We start from the raw sequence: 19,941 nt of genomic DNA on the forward strand, positions 1-19,941 counted from the left end.
TTATAGAAGTCATGTTGTACATCTTTTCAGTAAATATTACAAAAAATGTTTAGTAAATATTACATAAAAAGCAGATTCGGCTTCATTTTGTGACCATAACAGCACTAGTTACTGTTCACGTAAACGAGGGATCTTCCTACCGGCCGGCATTGAGCCCGCGACTCCCCAGCTACGAGTTCAATGCCTTACCAAGCAGGCCACCTCGGCCGCAATATTTGCTGCACAGAGAATGCTATTATCTGTTTAGAAAAGGCGGGAGTAATAGAGTAGTTGGGTAATGGAGTAGTGGGCAGTGGCGGATTGGTTGAAAAAATCGGCCCTGGCATTAGGAGATGTAGCGGCCCCATAACTCTTTTAGATATTAAATTTTACCTAACGATTGGGATATCACTTAAATATGAGGAAATTATTCTTAACAACTAAATATGTTTTATTTAAACAAAATTTAACAGATAGGGACGCTTCTGCGCTTTATTTAAACTGCCATACCCTGACGACCCCAGACTCGATACGAGGTCAAAAACCTGGTGGGAGGGGTCGGGTACGAGTTTGGCAGCCCCTTAATTTTTTTTTTTTTTTTTTTGTCAAACGCATGTATCAATGCAAAGAGAGAGAGAGTGGACTTAGCTTTCTAGCTTCTGGGAGTCATTAAAGTATTAGCAATATAAACTAAATGGAAAGATTAACATTGAGTCTGAAACAGGGGGGTTCCGGGAGGCCTCTCCCCCGGAAATTTTTTGAAATTGTAGTTTTAAAGCTCAATTTTAGACAATATTTGATGATGTTAAGGGAGCGTAGGTTCAGGGTTTCTCCTGCTGTAATTTTTCGGAAGTGGAAATCCAAAAACAGAATTTTAAATTATCTTCGAGTATATGCTATGAAGAGCGGTTCCGGGGGCCCTCCTCTGAAATTTTTTTTAAAAAATATTAGCTCCGAAAGCGCAGTTTTAGAAGATCTTTGATGATTTTAAGTCGAGATATATTCCGAGGCCATCCACCAGAAAGTTTTCAAATTGAAGTCTTTAAAGCCTTTTTTGGTAAAGACTAGGGCACCGGCAGTCACTCGAAAGTTAAGTTCCAAAAACGAAATTTTTGCTGACTTTCAGTGATGTTAGGAAAAGGAGTTTTCAGGAGGCTCACCCATGAAAATTTTCGAAATTGAAGCATTAAAAACGAGATTTAAAACGTTCTTCATTGATGATGTCTAGAGAAAGGAGGGGACGGGGCACCTTCCCAGAAAATTTTTGATATGGTTAATTTAAAATCAGTTTTAGACCATCTTTGGGAAGGTTAAAAAAATGGGAGAGGTTCGAATGCTTTCCTCCAGTAAATTTTCGAAACTGGAATTCCATGTTATGGCGGGAGTGGATTCGGCTGTTCTCTTATGAAGTTATTCAAAATTAAAGCCCCAAAATTTAAATTTAACACGATCTTCGATGATATAAGGAGGGGGGATGGTTCTGGGGTCCACCAGAATTCTTTCAACATTGGTTTTTATCTACTTATTTTCTTTTTAAATTGAGGGGCCCGAAACCGTGAGTTTGTACAGCGTACAGAATACTTTGTTTCGTCAAAAAATGCTTTCAACTCACATTTCGGCGGCCTTTGGCCTTTGATTTGATAATCTTAATAGTGTAGAGTCTTTCATGATCCTCAATGGTATTTTAGAATTGCATTTTTTAAAAATAATTTTACGGAAAAAAATATTTTGTCCCTTTTATTCCAATTGTTATAAACAGGGTCGCCGAGAGCAAAAGGGGGGAAAAAATGACATAGGTCAATTTTTTTCACAGGCCCCCTTCTACACCTTTGACCATTAGGATATTTTATCCTCTGCACGAGTTCATTTCCGAGCCGAGCCCCTATTCTAAGCTGACACGACCTCAAGTCGGCCCTTGTTGTAAGTTGCAATTTATAGCAATTGTGAATTGTCATTTATGAATAAAACTGTCAAAGAGATCAAAAGTATTTTAACTTTTTACGACCGCTAAGGTTTCCCCGTTTTTTTATTTATTTATTTATTTTTTATTACACCACTAAAAATATATTGGTAGCCCCAGGGCCCGACTAACTGAGAGTGAGACTTTAGGCCTACTTTAATTTGGAGGACCCCTGAAGACTATGCAGTGCTTGATTTACATTTTTAAAGCACGAATGAACATTTGGAGACCACTTTTTCTAATCACACAACTATCTATCAATCACTTATGTGCATTTATGAATCCCCTTTGGGCCCCGTCATAATCGTGACCAAGGAAAATTCGTTACTGGCGCACATGATTAAAAATTCCTCTTTAAAGAAGTTTTTTTTTTTCAATTAATAAATCATATATATATATTTTTTAATACATGTATTTTTCATATCGTTGCAATGCTATGCATAATTCTTTGAAAAATTTTGGCCCCTTAGGAACATGGGATCCCAGGCCTAGGCCTAGTCAGCCTGTGTGGTAATCAGGTCCTGGGCAGCCCTATTTCAGAATTTCCCCCTCCCCAGTCCTCTTGGTGACGGCCCTGTCTCCCTCCACCCTCAAGCTTTAGCCCATGCGTAAAGAGGAGCTGAGTCTGTGTTTTGCGAAGTTGCGTTATTCTAAATACATGCGTGCAAAATTTACATTTTGCTGTTAGTAGACGTAGACAGGACCGAAATACTTTGCTGTTAGATGATCGGCCCGAAGCATGACCGGCCCACCGGGCAAATGCCCGGTTGCCCGCCGGCTGTATCCGCCACTGGTAGTGGGGTCTATTGGAGGTAATACAGTGAAACCTGTGTAAGTTGACCACTTGCGGTGCATTACTTTGGTGGTCAACTTAGACAGGTGGTCAACTTATAAGAGGGTAGTAATGAAAACATTTTTTTTTTTTGTCATTTCTTGTCCCATGCATTCATTTTTTAAAGAGTTGGAATACTTTAAACTCACTTTCATTGTTTAACATTACTTTAAAACAATAAGAGAACATGTTAAAATATTTTTAGAGACTATTTACCAGAATGACGTGTAAAGTATCATACAAATTTAAAATTGATCAAAATCTGATTTTTAAAAAAAATGTCTCATTGCTTATGAAAAACTGCTTAATTGAAATTAACAATTCCTAAAAATTCCTTAAAGTTAAAAGTGACTCAAATTCTTTATTTGATTTTCTCTTGTACATTTGTGTCCATGGTAATCTACTTATCAACATAATAACTCCTTATTAAAGTTATGCACATTTTCTGGGACTTAATATTAGCCCAATGTTTTTCGATGGAAACATAAATATTCATAGATTTTTTCTTAAATGTCTAGTTGCTTATTTGAGGCATAACTGATTCAAATTTTAGTACAATCTAATTCTTTTGCCAAGTGGTCAACTTACAAAGGGTTTTATACAATACTCCAAACCTATGCTGGTGTTCATTAGTGGTCAACATAGACAGGTAGTCAAGATAGAGAGGTGGTCAAGTTACGTAGGTTTTCCTTCATTATGTAAGATAGGACTAATTCCGTTCCTGACAAAAGCGGTCAACTTAGACAGGTGGTCAACTTTACAGGTTTTACTATTACGAAATACAAACTACTATTTAGCGATGCTTTTCAGCCACGTGCGTTCTACAATTAGTTTTTGTGGAGAAATCTTTTGTTTTCTACTGTTAAGAAAGTTATAGCGGGAGGTTTTCAAAAATTTAGATTCATTTTCATAAGTGCATTTTTGAATGAAACTAAGCGTTATGTACACTAAAAAAGTGCTAGTTTTACACCCGGTACTCTTTTTTTAGCTGATATTTGTTTCTATGTAATTGTTAGGTTATTTATTCCAAGATGGCATGCCGAGTTTTGTGTTTGCATGAATCCAAGGAAACACTCACTACTATGCGGCATGTCAAAGATCCCTTGAGTGTCTGTTTGACTTGGATATTATCGACTTAATAAACTTCCTAGTGCAATTTTGAAGAGTAAGAGCGCAAATGCATCCAATCAGGTATGAGACAGGGATTAAAATTAGCAAGTTGAAATGACTTTCCATTGATAGTGGTGCTACGTGAAAGCACAAGCGCAAGTTTCTGGGAACTGCGTTAAGTCTGCAAATTGAGTCAGTATGCAGCCCAACTGCTTGCAAAAATTAATTGCGAAATAATAATAACATTCATGACTCGACACTGTTGTTGTTTTTTTTTTTTTTTTGTTATTGTTGAAGTTTTGAAACCATCGGCAAATAACAGGGAGAGTTTTCATATTCTTTTCAACTTAACATCCTTTTCAGACATGATACATTTATCAAAACCTTTATTCCTAGTTTAAATATTGATAATATTAAAGAAATACGTTTATAGTAAACTGCATTCGAACGTTTCATATTTTGACTTTTTCAGAAATTTAGCAACATAGTTCAAAATTCGTCCTACGCTATGTATCATTCTACTAAATTCATCTGTCAAACATCAAGTATCTACAACAAAACTGAGCCACGAGAGAAGGAAGATGAGAAATATTTCGCCGAGAAAACCTTTTGCCCCTCTTGATTTATGAAGAGGTTTCAAAATTGCACTTTCGTCATGAATATCAAAAGGATAGAAAGGGGAGGAGGTGAATTCGCTTCTCGCCTCAAGATTCCGGGAGGTTCTTTGAAAGTCAAATTTCAAGCATTCGAAAGGACCGAAACAACAACGATGAAAAAAACATTCTTCCATGTCTCCGGGCTGAATGACGGAGAATGTATGTGCAGTTCTAGAATGGCGTGAGAGGCGAAATAGAACTGATATATATTTTGCAGGGTAGAGGGATCTATTCATTCGTTTCACCGTAAAAGGAAACAAAATAATAAAAAGACGAAATAACTCCTTTAAATTTAAGCTGTGGTTTTGTGTGTGTGGAATCGTATGAGTCTCGAGAAGGCGATCATTCTTTCATTTCAAAAAATATCACTATTTTGCTCCAGTTTCGGGATTTGGAATTTCTAAATAGGATTGGGGCAGACTTCTTTCCTTCCATCCCCTTTCTTTCTTTTCGAATCTGTTCCTAAGAAAACACTCGCCATTTCAATAAAAATATGAGCGCTGTTTTTGTGATTGTATTTAATGAAGCGTACGTTTTTCAAGAAAAATTCCTTTGGAAATTTAAGCGAGGAGTATGGTTAATGCTGAAGCTTATTGGAATTTGATGTTTTTCTTTGAGTAAGCCATATAGATCAGAAGAACTTGTGACAAGAATAACTTCAGTGTTTTCTGAAATGCTCAGATCTTAAAGTGTACCTCAGTTTTAGAGCAGTGTATTTTAGTACCGCAATTTGCTGTACACTTCCGTTTTTGAATCTTTCCCCAAGAAAACACTTACAACTTCAATAAAAATGAGAAGACTTTTTTATGTGGTCATAGTTGGTAAAGGTGTATTTTTGAACAAATACTGGGAAGGAAATTAAAATAAAAAATACGGTGCGTGTTAACGTTTCTTGGAATTAGATGTGTTTTGCTGTGGACATAAACATTCAAGCAATAAAATATTTGTTTAAACTGAAAGCATCAATCGACGTATAGGCTTTTTTTTATGTAACAAGAACAAACTTAAAGCTCTAAGTACAAACAAGTTAGGATAATAATTTTATTTTATGTTTTTAAAAACGTTATTCTTACTGTTTTAAACACTGATATGTATTCATTAACTGCTCTTAAATCTTGGTAAAAAACTTTTAAATAGACCTTTATTAAACTATAAATTACAAGGATAGGGATTTTTATATCCTTATGGATTTCTAAAGGTTTTAGAGGTGGCTTTACCAGTCAGTTACCACATTAATATACGAGGCGTATTTTTAAAGTAAGTTCCGTTTTGATATAAAAAAAGAACGAGTACAGATAGAGCAAAGAAATTTATTGCACAAAAATCTACCATCCTTACGCTATTTTTTGACATTGCTCCCGTGATTTTCCAAACATTTGTCATAGCGTGGTACAGGTTTTTGTATACCTATTCATAGAAAATTGCCGCCTGTGTAGTCAGCCATGGGATAACATGTTCTCTAAACTCATTATTGCTGTTGTGCCACAGACCACCTTGGAAAGACTTTAGATGCCGAAACAAATGAAAGATGCTGCGAGCGAGGTGAGGGCACACCAGAGGATGTTCAAAAACGCCCCAGCCAAAGCCCTGAAAGAGTCCTCATGGTTGACTAAACGGGCGGTAACTTTGTACGAATAGGTATACAAAAACCTGTACCACGCTATGACAAATGCTTGGAAAATCACGGGAGCAATGTCGAAAAATAGCGTAAGGGTGGTAGATTTTTGTGCACTAAATTACTTAGCTCTATCTGTACTCGTTCCTTTTTTATATAAAAACGGAACTTACTTTAAAAACACGCCTCGTATTTGATCATATAAATATGCTTAAAATAATTGAGCTAAACATAAAAGTCGTATCTGCAAATGAACGCAGAATGGCTTGTCAAAGTTTTACGTCTCTATATAATTGATTCAGATTCTACTTTTTCAGAACATTTTTTCCATTCACAAATGATCATAAAACATTGCATTTTGGTGAAAGTGTGTTACTAAGAATGACCTGGTGACAGTAGCTCAATTTTGATAAAATGTGCAGATACGACTTCTGTGCTTAGCACGGCATTATAGTTGTAGTCATGGCACATTAGTGCTGTTATTGAATTTGTACTAAGAATCACCTGGTGATTGTAGCGAAAATTTGATGAAAGGTGCAGATACGACTTCTGTGCTTAGCATCACAGTACAGTTGAGGCCATGGCACATTAGTGCTGTTATTAAATTTGTACTAAGAATCACCTGGTGACAGGAGCGCAATTTTGATGAAAGGTGTAGATACGACTTCTGTGCTTAGCACGGCAGCATTGTAGTGGTCATGGCACATTAATGCTGCTATTAAATTTGTATGATATAATGCTTAAATTAGCTATTTAATGTATATGCAGACATATCATGTGATACATACGGAGCAATAAGACTTAATATGACCATTTAACCGACTACCAAATTTAATGCAGTGTTTTAATTTAAAAATATAACCCATCTCTGGTATAGTTTACATTGTGTCGTGTCCAATGCAAGTTGCCCTACTCGGAAGAGCCAAAAAAAAAAAAAAAAAAAATCAAAATCTCTACAGGAAACTATATACAGTTTTGTGTTAAATTAACTGACAGTATGTGTTTATAAAACACCACAAACTTTTAATTTAAAGTTATTTAAAGTTAACAGTGCCATTTCATGAATTTGGAAATAAATTATTATTCACTATTCTTTAAAAAATAAATTGCATTGGCATTTATTAGCCACGAGTCTAAAACTAATCAATTTTATTTTAGAACTGCCACTTCCATCTTAGAATAGTTCATTAAAGTACTTAAGTCCCGCAGTTTCCGCCCGAGTTATCAGTAATGACATTCAGGGACAATTTAATTCATGTTCTTGGTGAACTTGCGTCGTAATTACACTAAATTTAGCTAATTGAGTTTTACAATGAAGAGTATAACTCATGGAAATGTATTTTAACAAAGCGTGGTATTCTACGAGCGTGGAGAATGTATCTCAGGCGACATTGTTGCGTGGATTGTATGCAGAATGGAGAGGTTTATTTCATGAAATAAACAAAAAATTCGATCTGAATTTTAAAAGAGACAACTTTCTCATAAACTCACTAGCATTGATTTTGTAACCGCAGCTTATCTCATTTTTATTTGACTCGAAATTATATATATATATTTTCAGTTAAAACCACTATTTCGAAACAAAAAAAAAAAAAAAAAAAAATGCTGTTAATGTAAGAAAAAGAAGGAAAAGCTAAAGCTTTTATGAAAACAATACCAAATTAGGTCTATGAAAGCTCTAGGCCAGGCATTAGAGCACAATAATTTCTTATTGCCGTTATGTAATCGAAAATCGCACAAATCTTCATTAAAGATTCAAGACATATTTTAATTAGAGGAACAGACAATTTTAAACAGAAGACAAGAATAACATTTACATCACTTTTCAAGCGTCTACTTTGATCCGCCGATCCTTGTCGTGAGACTCTCAACCTCACTTCACTTCAGATCTGCAATACCTTCTTCTAAATGACAACTTCCCCTGCTGTGTCCACTGTAAAGAAATAGAAAGGGTAGCTAGTAATACATTTGCTTCAAAAGGGACATTTTTATTGTATATATTTCCTTATCAGTTATAACGCATAAAAACGTAGAAAATCAAAATGTAGAACTGAATTACAACAGAAATTCATCGCAATGTAAAATTCATAACAGAATCGAAAAATAACATCAAGTAAAAAAAGAGAAATAGAAGTCATTCTTTACAAAACTCTTAGTTGTGAGCAGAATTAATTAAAAGATTGCAATTGTTCATACCATAAGAAAGATTTTTTTTCTGTTACCAGAAACACACACACACACACACAAAAAAAAAAAAATGCTGATATTAGGTTAGATATTAACAAAAAAAGTTTTATGTCTGTGCCAAAAACAAAATTTGTAACCTTTCTTTTGCTTCGAAAATAAAGCACTGACTTCAGAGTTCATTTATTAAACCAGACTGCCTAATCAATTAATCAGTTACCTTCGTCCATATTTGGTATCCGGAGATTTTCTTTTTTTTCTATTTTTCCCTTTTTTTTTTTTGTATTTTAATCATAGGCATATTTGTATTTTGTTTTCCATGGGGAGGGGGAGCGGGATTCAAAAACTAGATAGTATATCATTTTTTTTTTTTTTTTTTTTTGCAAACAATTTATCTCTTATTACTACCTTTTCTTCTTAGTACGGAAATAGAGAAAGTATTATTTCTACCTGCTATTCTGCCTTGGGAAGGATAACAGAAGAACGCATCATAACAGAATCTGAAGAAATGAGTTTTCGTTTCTTTCGCCATTTTTTCAATGGAAACCAAATAAGCAAGCTTGTACAATAAAGTTAACGCACAATAGGTGACAAAAATACAAAAATCCTTTACTTCCCACGGCAATATTATATCTCAATTTCAACTACTCCTGAAACCATTTTGACTAGCTTTTTCGTCTCATCCGTACGTGCTTAGAATTGTACGAATGTATCAGCAGCGAGAAAATCCTTTATGAAAATTTCCGAGTTTATTTTGATGAATTTTGTCATGACGTCTAAATATGTGTTGTGCGTACATGTGTTCTGTGTGTATCTCGCATTCACATATGTCAAAAACTGTTAATCGGAGAAGGTTTAAAATTTCGTATGCAGCATTTGTAGAATGCCCATTTCGGCACCAGTTCTACAATATTTACCTGAATATTTCGCGCCTTTTGGTGAGTGCTGACTTCCCATTTAAATCCCATCTACAACTGATGTCACGCTTTCAGGGAAGAGGGGGGCTCGTGAAATCGGGTCGGTTTGTGACAAGGTGGAGGAAGGGTGTATGGTGAAGTGGGGCAATTTGTGACAAAAAGGGGGGGAGGGGTCAAAAATGTCATTAAAAATTACGGCATCATTATGGACAAAATTCAGCTCGGCATAAAAACTATTGCTTGACATGGCGGATGAACTAGAAGCGGAAACAAATTGCTTCATATCGCAACAGGTAAGATCAGTGAGAACGCACCAGCACTAGAAACATTTTACTGCTTCCGTTTTGTCGCTGATCCTACCTATTACAAAATCGTCTACCAATTCATCCGCCATCTCGCAATATCAAATAGGGTGGTTCGAAAAAAATCATTTTTCTTCATTTCGGAATCGCATTACCTATCAAAAGTTGTAGTTTGGTATCCTCAATTGGGAAAAAATATTAAAAAAAATCTAAGTTGACAACTTTAGTTCGCGAATATTGCTGAAAGTTAGAAAAAATAGTTAAAACATGAATTTTTCACAAAATAATAATTAGTTTTTTTTAAAAAATATTTTTGGAAGGCAACAGCCATAAATTGTCAGTATATAGCGTAGTTTCAACCTAAAAAAATATTTTATAGCTTTTACATAGGATCTTTCGTTTGCGTATACGCCTTAAATTGGGCTAAAATGTCCTGAAATTTGAAACCCAATTTAAGGCATATGCGCGATCTAATGATCTTATATAAAAGCTATGAAATATTTTTTAGGTTAAAACTGCGCCCTATACTGACAATTTACGGCTGTTGCGTTATAGAAAATAGAAAAGACTAATTTTATTATTTTCTGAAAATTTCAATTCTTAACATTTTTTCAAGTCTTCAGCCTCATGCGCGAACTGAAGATGTCAACTTATTATTATTATTTTTTTTTTATTATTTTCCCAATTGAGAATACCAAACTACATTTTTTGAAAGGTAGCACGATTCTGAAATGAAAAAATCGATTTTTTTCGAGCCACCCTAATATCCAAGCTATACGAACATTCTTAAAGTCGTAAATTGTAATGAAAAATGCAGTACCCCCCCCCCCTTGACTTGATCATCCGCTTTTTGTTATTACAATGATCTCGGTATCAAACAAGATCACATGCAAGTGATTCTGTTGCAACACTAAATCAGGATGGCATAGTTCCACGCACGCAAAGATTTTTATCAACTGGATTTTCGGAAAATAATTTTTACACAACATGAAAAATTACTTTTTATCTCCAAGTCGGTCTTTCCAACTTAATTAAAAAAGAAGTTTTCCTTTCTAAAGCTAGAAACTGCCGATATAATGCTATTGTAATCAGCTCACGTCAGCTAAGTTTGGTGATTCTTTTCTTTCTGTTTAAAACGAAATCATGAATTTAATGGCTTTGACTTCTACAAAGTTCATTTCAAGGAAGAGCTAATGAACTCGCAAATCTTTCGCTCAACATTCCCAGTGCAAAGGCTCAAGTTCAGCAGTACTTTTACTTTCATAAACAGGTTTCACTCTCAAAGTAAAGCATCAACTTCCCCCTTTTATCACTTTAAAAGCATTTACTCCTCATTTTCTTACTTTTTCAAAAAAAAGTACTTTTCTTCGTAAAGTGATTGAAATACGTTGAGTGAAGCATATGTTGGCTATCATTTACAAAATGCTTTTACATTTCATTATTATCTTTTAAATTATTCGCCATTTTGTGAATCAATTTTGAAGATGATCGTTTTTGTATCTAGTGGGGGAGGGGAGGCCTTTTCCCCATCTAGGAACGATCGCTGCTACTAATTTCAGAATCTGTTTTCAAAGAAAAGGCATTATAATTTGATGACCTTTTATCCCAGTCAACTTCGCTTGCATTTGTAAATTTTGAATGCATTCGCTGAAAATGAAAATGCTTTATCGTACATAAATGAAGTTAACTTTAGATTTTAGCGAAACCTTCGAAACTGTTTATGCATTTCAAAAGTTAGTTTAGGTTAAACAGAAATAAATATACAAAAAATAAACCTCCTTTTGCGTACGAGGGAATAGTGTCCGTTTTCGAAAGATAAAACATTTGTCTTGCCGAGTTTCTTTGAAAGAAAAACGCCGTTTGTTTTTGAGAATATCCCATAGACTTTTTTTTTTTCGAATGAAACAAAGCTTTGGAACTGCTTGGGCCTGATAACAATTGTATTTTAAACTTCCCTAAAGACAACAGATTTGTGAATGTAATGGTTTCCTTTGTGGACCATTTATTTATTTTCGTCTGCATTTTTCAGACTAAAACTTTTAGAAAATGCATATTATTCGTAATATTTATCCCCCATTTCTATTCCTTCTGCAAGTTTATTTCTAAACGTTTCTTTCTTTTAAACTCAAATTAAACAGCACAAGAAAGATAAATTGCTCCTTATAAAAATTAGGTAATTTTTATAGCATTTTCAAACCGATTTCTAGTAATTTGGAGCCGCGGTTCCCAAAGCGTAGTTTGCTACCCATTACTGGCTCTAGAGTGGATTTTTGATGGATCGTGCTATTTTTATTTAATTTTTTTTTCAAAATAAAAATAACACAAAACAAGAAAAAGCTGAAAATGTTTCTATTATATTTTTGAAATGCTTAATATTTCTGAAAAATTCATTACTCCGGAGATGAAATGGAGACCATTTGGCATGGAATTCTAATTGGTAGTTCACAAGGGAAATGTTCGAATAGAATTACTGGTTAACCCGACCGGTTGATTTAATGACGTTTGATAACGTCAGTAGTCAGTGCAGGGTTGGATACAGACTAAGTGATACACAGACTAACATTTTAGGGTGGAGGGTTCAAGCTGAAAATTTTAATTTTGGGTACAAAACATTTTTGGAACTGTTTGGCTGTCAATAAATAGCACAAAGTCGGCTAGGAATAAGGCTCCATATTGGTCATAAATATTGTTAATTAAATTCAGAAGCATAGAAAGAAAGTATTATTTCAAATATTTACTAAACCAAATAATTAGTAAATTAAAAAGATTACGCAAAAACTTGCATTTCATTCATAAAGTATTTTTACACAATTTGTAATAATAAATTTGCATGACATTCTGCATTCACCCATCTTGTATGCAATTATTAAATTATGATTATATACAATAATGATAAATGGATAATAATGTCGACGCTTTCGGGGCTGGGGGGGGGGAGGTCATGACACCCCCGACCCTCCCCTCCCCTTGTATCTGCCCCTAGGTGGGTGTTCATAGAATACTTTCATATTCTTTGTACTGACCGGTAATCCATAAGAACGCTTCTGGTTAGTCAGCGGTGAGCACGAGGTAACCAGTCGCTCTATTCGAAGATAACCATAGTTTGGGAGCCACTGGTTTAGAGAGAACGCAATGAATATTAGTTTCGAAAAATTAAACATCATTGTGCTCTGACGAATAGAATTTTGAATCTAATCATTACTGAAACAGAAATTCTGAGCGCACTAGAAAAAAACCGAGTAGGTTTTTTTTAGACTGGGACGGGTTTGAGGAACCCTGGCTGGAACTGATTTTATGCATTGCATTAAATAGAAAGTTATAAATGAATGTTTCTGATGAAAAAGGATATATTAAATTTATGATATACGTAAATTATCTAACAAACTTTTCTTTCTTTTCAGAATTATTTGAAGTATTGAGAACTGAATTCGTTCCTGATACTCTAAGGTGAGACGTTTAAAAAAAATCTTTATAATTCTTTTACAAAGAAAACAAGCTCCGACCAAACCATTACTATTAACACAGTTCTGTTAATTTCATTTCTTCTCTTATGGTCAAAAAGGTCTCCAAAATTTCTATCATAAAGGGTACTATATTATGATAAAAGGAATGTATACAATAGTTCTAGGAGAAAAATTTCAAAGTTGTTAATAAAGTTGTATTTAAGTAATTTAGGTTACGTAAACCAAGCCACTCATCAAAACTGTCATACCTTCTGTCATGGCCCCCACATGAAACTAACGCTACATGGAGCTAGTTAGTGTTACCACAGAAATAGGGCTTGGTTAGAGAAAGGGCCCAGGTAGAAAAAGAAGTTATTAAATTTTTTTTTATACCTATTGGCTTGATAAAAGGGGCCTGGGGCACGATCTGGCAAATGTCCCTGTAATAAATGCGGGGCCAAGTTTTCTAAACATCTCTTGGCAATACGGTCAGCTTATCACCTGTTCAGAGATTATCCTCTTACAATAAACTTCCGATTATCCGCAGAATAGGGTGGCACGGTAATCGCATATAAGCGAAAACTACGGATAATCCGAATAATAGGTAAAACACAATACTAGTGTATACAATAGATAAAAATATGAATAACACTCACACATATATTTAAATTATAGCTAAAAACTCACACATACGTTTAACTTATAGCTAAAAACATAGCTAAATAGCATCTACTAGCAGTGAATGTAAAGTGTAAAAGGTAAAAACGAACAAAAACACAATCACAAGTTTAAAAAACATTTAATGACAGTTTTAAAAAAATGTGAAAACACCAGCGGATAATCCGACCACCGACGTTAGGGATTTTACTCTACTTCGATAAGCGTCTGTTCGATTAACTCGTACGCAACATGAAGACTTGATAAAGATATAATATGGTCATGGATAGAAAATATAAGGTAAAGTACGAATGAGTAAACCGAACGTCGGAAGACTCAAACTTGCAATGAAAAGAGCAAGCATGTGTTTTGTCGTTTTAAGAAACCAGTTATTCATTATAAATGTGCAACAGAAGTAGTGAGACCGTCAAAAGTATGGTGTTTATAAAAACGGTTTTAAACTTTTGCTGTTGTTGTTGTCGTGTGCAAGCTAGGCTGGCAATTTGTGGTGCGCTACTTCACTTTTCTAACTGTACAGTAATTTCGTGTGATGTCCGACTTCTACAGTTCACACATGCCATAAGGACCCGTTTGTAGGGTAGGCAACCATTCACAGCATAACAAAACATTCACACAAAGAAAGGACAAGGACAGGAGAGAGAGAGTACGAACTCGGGCCTTCCTGCCGTGTCAGATTCTTCCGACCACTAGACAAGGCAGGCGGCTTAGCTTTCGTTCATTGTTCGAAATGATTCCGCTAAACAATCTTTGGAAATTCATTTCTGAAAGTCTATCAAGCCATGAGAATTACATATTGGACCATTCCATGTGACGGAACGGGGCATTTGGAGTAGTTTTGTCACTAGATTTTGTTTCATAAATACAAATAATACAAGCTAGAAATTTTAATTTTGATATCAACAGTAAAGATTTGTCATAAGAACTATGTAGAACATTAGCCAGTTTGAAGAAAATAATTGAACGAGATGCAATAAAAAATGCCTGTGACGGAACGGGACTTGTAAGCATCTCGTTCCATCACGTGCATTTTTACTACATATTCTTTGATTATTTTATTTAAAAACGATAACTTTCAATGTTCTACGTAATTCCTATGACAAATCCTTACTATTGCTATCAAAAATAAAATTTCTAATTTGTTTTATTTGTATTTATGGAAAAAAATATACTGACAAAACTACTCCAAGTGTCCCGTTCCGTCACATGGAATGGCCCTATTATTTATCTTTAGAAAAGTTCAATTTGAGCAAATTACGCTTAAATATTTGCACAACTGCAACTCATTGTGGCATTTATAAATGAAATCTTAGTCTTATGCACTGCAAAAAAAGTTCGCGCCTATTTCCAGAAAAAGAATTCTGCATCTACCAAATAAAGTTTTTCTGATACGTTTGTTGTTTATCATAGGAAACAACAAAAAACATTTTATGGCAAAACGTATCTAACGTTAAGAATATATTTCGTTATTTATAAAATTTTCTTCAGGGGGAATCCATTTTTTTTGATGTGTTTTCTTAGCTATTTATCTGGGGAGCACTGAAAGAAGTTCTTTCGACATGAAAAACAACTTTTGAACACATATTTGAGCCACCAGAGTAAACTCTGAATCTTTCCATTACTTGAATTTCGTTATCAGCTTAAAAAATATAAAAATTTCTTCTCTGAGAATGCCGAAGAAAAACTATTTCTTAAATGCACGGTAACTTTGGAAAAAAAGGATTTAATGCTAAAAAATAGGTTTTTCCTCTTGCGTTTCTAAATATGGTTTTCTATTTGTTTTGAAGGAAGTCTTAGGTTTTCAAGAAATGTCGTATTTTATTTTATCAACTTATCTGCAACTGTGATTTGTTACGGTTGTGTTTCTCTTTCAATCAGTTTTGATTGAATAAACGAGAGGTTTACTTCCAAAAGGCTGAAAGTCATTTTGCGTCATACAATTTTATATAAAATGTTATAAGGGATTAAAAACTAAAGTAGTTAGTACATGCAGCCTCAAGAGAGTTACTGGTCTCAAAAACCCTGGAATGGTAATGTATTTTGCTTGGAATTAGAAGGTCTCGGGTTCTGGTCCCGTTGCTGCAGTCGCTGATTGGGGAAACAAAATGTGAAGTGATTGTTGTGAAAAGTTTTCTTAATGATTTTCGTGGTAAGTGCTTTCCTGGTTTCTCCTTTCAAATAAAAGTAAGCCAACCACCCAGCGTTGCATGCTAATCCATGGTTATTATAATAATGAAAATAGTTGCTATCAGACTTGAGGCGGATATAAACTCTCAATGCTTCATACTAGGAAACTTGAGTTTCACTCGATGCAAAACTTTTACATTTTTTTCAGTCACCCGAGTAGATATTGGTGAAGTTATAGTATATGTACGAGCTAAAAACCAGCATAAAGAAAATGCCGTGCAAAAACGTTTCCTGGTAGACAGAAGATTGGTGTCTCCAAAAAGTTTGACCTAACAAAATAGGGGAACAAAGATATGAAGCAATGAGGGCTGATGTTCGCTTTAAGCCTTATGGCAACGATTGTCATCATAAAAATAACCATGGACCATTTAATGTCTGTGTTAACATGTAACGCAGGTAAGAGGCATTTAGCTGTTGGTCTTCATAGCATCAGTACTTTTAAATTCATGTCATCCAATGTGAAAGTTGCAGGCTCTGCGCCCATATTCTTTGAAATATAAAGCGGATTTTTCATCGTGTCAGTTAATGTTATAATCAACGAGTTTTACCCCGTAGTTTATGAATATGCATATTGTATAAAACTGTAAGTGCCAATAGAGCTTCTTTTGACAAAGGAGAGCTTCTTTTGGAGTCTTTCAATCAAAGGCCCGGTTTAAATATCACCGTCGCCCCTTTCGCCCTAAAGGGTTCGAAAATGGCAGACGAAGTCTAATTTCGAAGCAAACTGTATGGATATGTAGCGTTGTTTGTGTTTCAAAACGAAAGAAAGTAGTATTCTATATTCTCGTTTGTAAATTTAAAAAAAAAAAAAAAAGTTCGATTGTGAGCCACCATCTCCGGAGGATTTATATCAAAAACAAACCTAAACCTGTTCCCACTGAAATCGATTTGTAATTCGAATTGTGCTTGAATCTTCGCATCATTCTTGAGTTATATCAGTCAGGCATAAAGAGAAAACCGTTCCATTGTTCAAGTAAGTAAAACTTTTGGCAAATTTGCGCTTTGATACCATTGATGTTTCACCTTTTGCAAACGTTCAATCAAGAATAATTTAATTTACTTGCTATAGCTAAAAACTTCTTAGCTATATAAATTGCTTAGTTTCATAGACACGACATAAAAAAGATTAGTTACTAAAACTGGACGTACTCATTGCTTCATAGTTATTTAGAATGGCTTCAGAGTATATCAGGACAATAAGAACTTGATTCTCCTCTGCTGCTCCCTTGAGCTGAGTATCATTATTATCAAATGCATCGCATATTCATCCCATCGTTATATTGCGCAAATCTACATGCAAAATTATGTATCTTCCGGAATTACATCGGTTTGACGGATTGACTAATTCGGAAAATCACGGGTTTTGTGGAAGTGATGATCATAGCGAGTAAATATTCTCTGTCCCTCTGCAACATACTGAAGCAATAGGATTTGCCAGATACTAAGCCTCAAATAGGTTATTCCACAAGCGATTCGTAGCACTAATTTTGGAACTACAACATATTACTCTTCGGATAAAATTGAATGCATTCACAGTGTAAGTTGTAGCAAAGATATTTATCATTATTCTGTTACAAGCACCAACTTTATTAATACAAGAGGGCGCTGAGGAGATATTGTCTCTTTTAGTGTTAATGTAAACCTTAACTTAAGAGTTACGCTTCAAAACAAAAGTGTGCAATATTTATTTTTCTTATTAATTTGTTTGATTACCAGATCCAAAATCATTGGAACATGAATCTTTTTCTCTCTTCTTTCTTTTGTATTTAATACTTAATCTTATTTAACCATTGCTAACAAACATGACACATTTTGCATTGGATTTGTATTGGCAAAAGTGATACTTATTATTCTGTCTAGTGGGGAGCCTATAGTGAGGTTCAGCTAAGAAGACCTCCAATCGGTTGAGGCTTAGCCGATTCCATTTGTTAAAATAGGGAAGATCAGTTCCCGATAATGACTGTTGATTTCTGTCAATCTGAGAATTTCTTCTTTTTCACCCTAAACAAAAATTAGCTCGTCCAAGGCCAAAGCTCTTTCAACACGAGTCCTCATTATACATAACATTTTGTCATCTCACTATAGCACAACAATACCAAATTTTATCGTTGTTCAATTGTTGTAGGTTAATCATTTGCATAGTTTTTCTTCACATTTAACAGAAGTTGTCATTATTGTTCCACAATCTATAATCTTAGTTTTTAAAAAACTCCATTCCGTTTGTTATGTAATTAACTTACTTTCAGTAAACTTAATGTATATTACGTTAAATAGATATTTTAGAATGACTAATGTACACATGCTACAATAATTAACCACTATTTTTCGGTAAAATTGCCTTGGGGATGTTAATTCTTAAGTACTTTTACGTATTAAACGATTTCCTAGTTTCAAATTGAATGAACATCGTTAAATTCATAATCCGCTCTCGCAAGACTCGAAAATAAAGTATTAAAATTTCCATAGAAGTTTCAGTGTTCATGCAGTAAACAAATGAAGTTTCCTCGTCATTTGAGATTTAATGGCTTATTTTAACTTCTTGAGAAACGTGAAAACCTGTTTAAAAGATGCAAAGTTTGGTTAAAGTCTCGTTGTTAAAAGGCAGAAAATGTTTCTTGAACCAATCATTGATAATATTTCAATTTTCTCCAACAGAATTCGGCTTTTGAGTTTAAGTAAACAAACGTATTAAATTCTGAAAGATTAAACTTATATTTTAGAGAGAGATGCATCGATAACTCTTGGACCCAACGTATGTATAATCTTTTCCCTAATACTATTAATAAAACCAAGATTAAGTCAGTTTTCTCCACGGGGGAGTTAATAATCCCATTAAAACAAGAAGTTTGTTTAAAACTAAAAAGAGCTTATTCCCATTTTTGTCCCAACCACCAAACACCAACCTCATATATATATATATATATATATATATATATATATATATATATATATATATATATATATATATATATATATATATATATATATGTATATATATATATATATATATATATATATATATATATATATATATATTAGCCACTTCACTTATTGAGTAACGCTCCTGACATCATTAACAATGAAACTCGCGCCAAAGCATGATAATTTAATAATATTTAGTGGTAATGCTTAACATGCAGGGAATTGTTTTATTTTGACAAGGCTGAACTGGATCGGGTAATTTAACCGCTTTACTAGTAAGACTCATTTTTAGAGAATAAAAAACAAAAAAGTGGTCAACAATGAGTTTAGGGTTAATCCACTGGAGTTAGGGGTAAAATTTCAACTATCAAAATATCACCAAACAAGCAATGGCTTCATTCAAATGTAGAAGCAATTTTCACCCGTCATACCTTAATGTGCGATTTTCTAGTAGGCTTATAACAACATCAATATTATTACTCTATGCCAAACACACAACAGGAATAAAAGATAATAATTAAAAGAAAACATACAGATACTGTGGAAACCATGTGAATCTTTTTCTCTCTCCAATATTGAAAGCTGTTGAACTGAATTATGACAAAAACGCTCCCATTATAGAGTTTTAAAATTTAAAAGGTAAAAGAATAAGATAAGAACAATTTTTATACAATACGTTTCCTGCATAATTGATTTAAAAGTTAGTGAATAAATTTGCTTTCATTGATTCAACAAGAAGCAAATTGCTTTAAATCGAAATAGATCAGAAGTAAAATCGTTAGAGGCAGTTTTCCTCGTGCATGAATAAAAAAATGCTAACTTTTCTAAATATTTCCGAAATCTTAAATTTGATCATTTAGTCAAGCGATCGGTTTTGAATTTGATCATTTAATCAATCAATCGATCCATTAACCAATTTTCTTCTTTATTTAATAAAGGGAAATAAAACAAATGTGGTTTATTTACAATCCAAGCTTACTTTTGAAACCTTAAATTCCCCAAAATGTACAGTTTATATGTATCATGAAACAGATATTTGATCAACCAAACCCCTTTCGATTAATGCTCCGTCACAGTTGGCCGCTTCTAACTTTATTAGAGAATTATTAAGGGCATTACGATAGCTCTATCTTCGCCAGTTAATCATTCGCTATTAATA

At 34.0% G+C, this 19,941-nt stretch overlaps 1 long non-coding RNA gene across 1 annotated transcript in view; it reads left to right on the forward strand.

The window, feature by feature from the left end:
- Positions 1 to 19,941, forward strand: part of LOC129233814 (uncharacterized) — a 91,338-nt gene that overhangs the window by 54,469 nt on the left and 16,928 nt on the right. Inside the window, exon 3 of the long non-coding RNA XR_008581492.1 lies at positions 12,957 to 13,002. This is a non-coding gene — a long non-coding RNA (uncharacterized LOC129233814). The remainder of the gene's footprint in view (positions 1 to 12,956; positions 13,003 to 19,941) is intronic.

The sequence above is a fragment of the Uloborus diversus genome, chromosome 1, assembly GCF_026930045.1.
Source record: "Uloborus diversus isolate 005 chromosome 1, Udiv.v.3.1, whole genome shotgun sequence".
NCBI lineage: Eukaryota > Metazoa > Arthropoda > Arachnida > Araneae > Uloboridae > Uloborus > Uloborus diversus.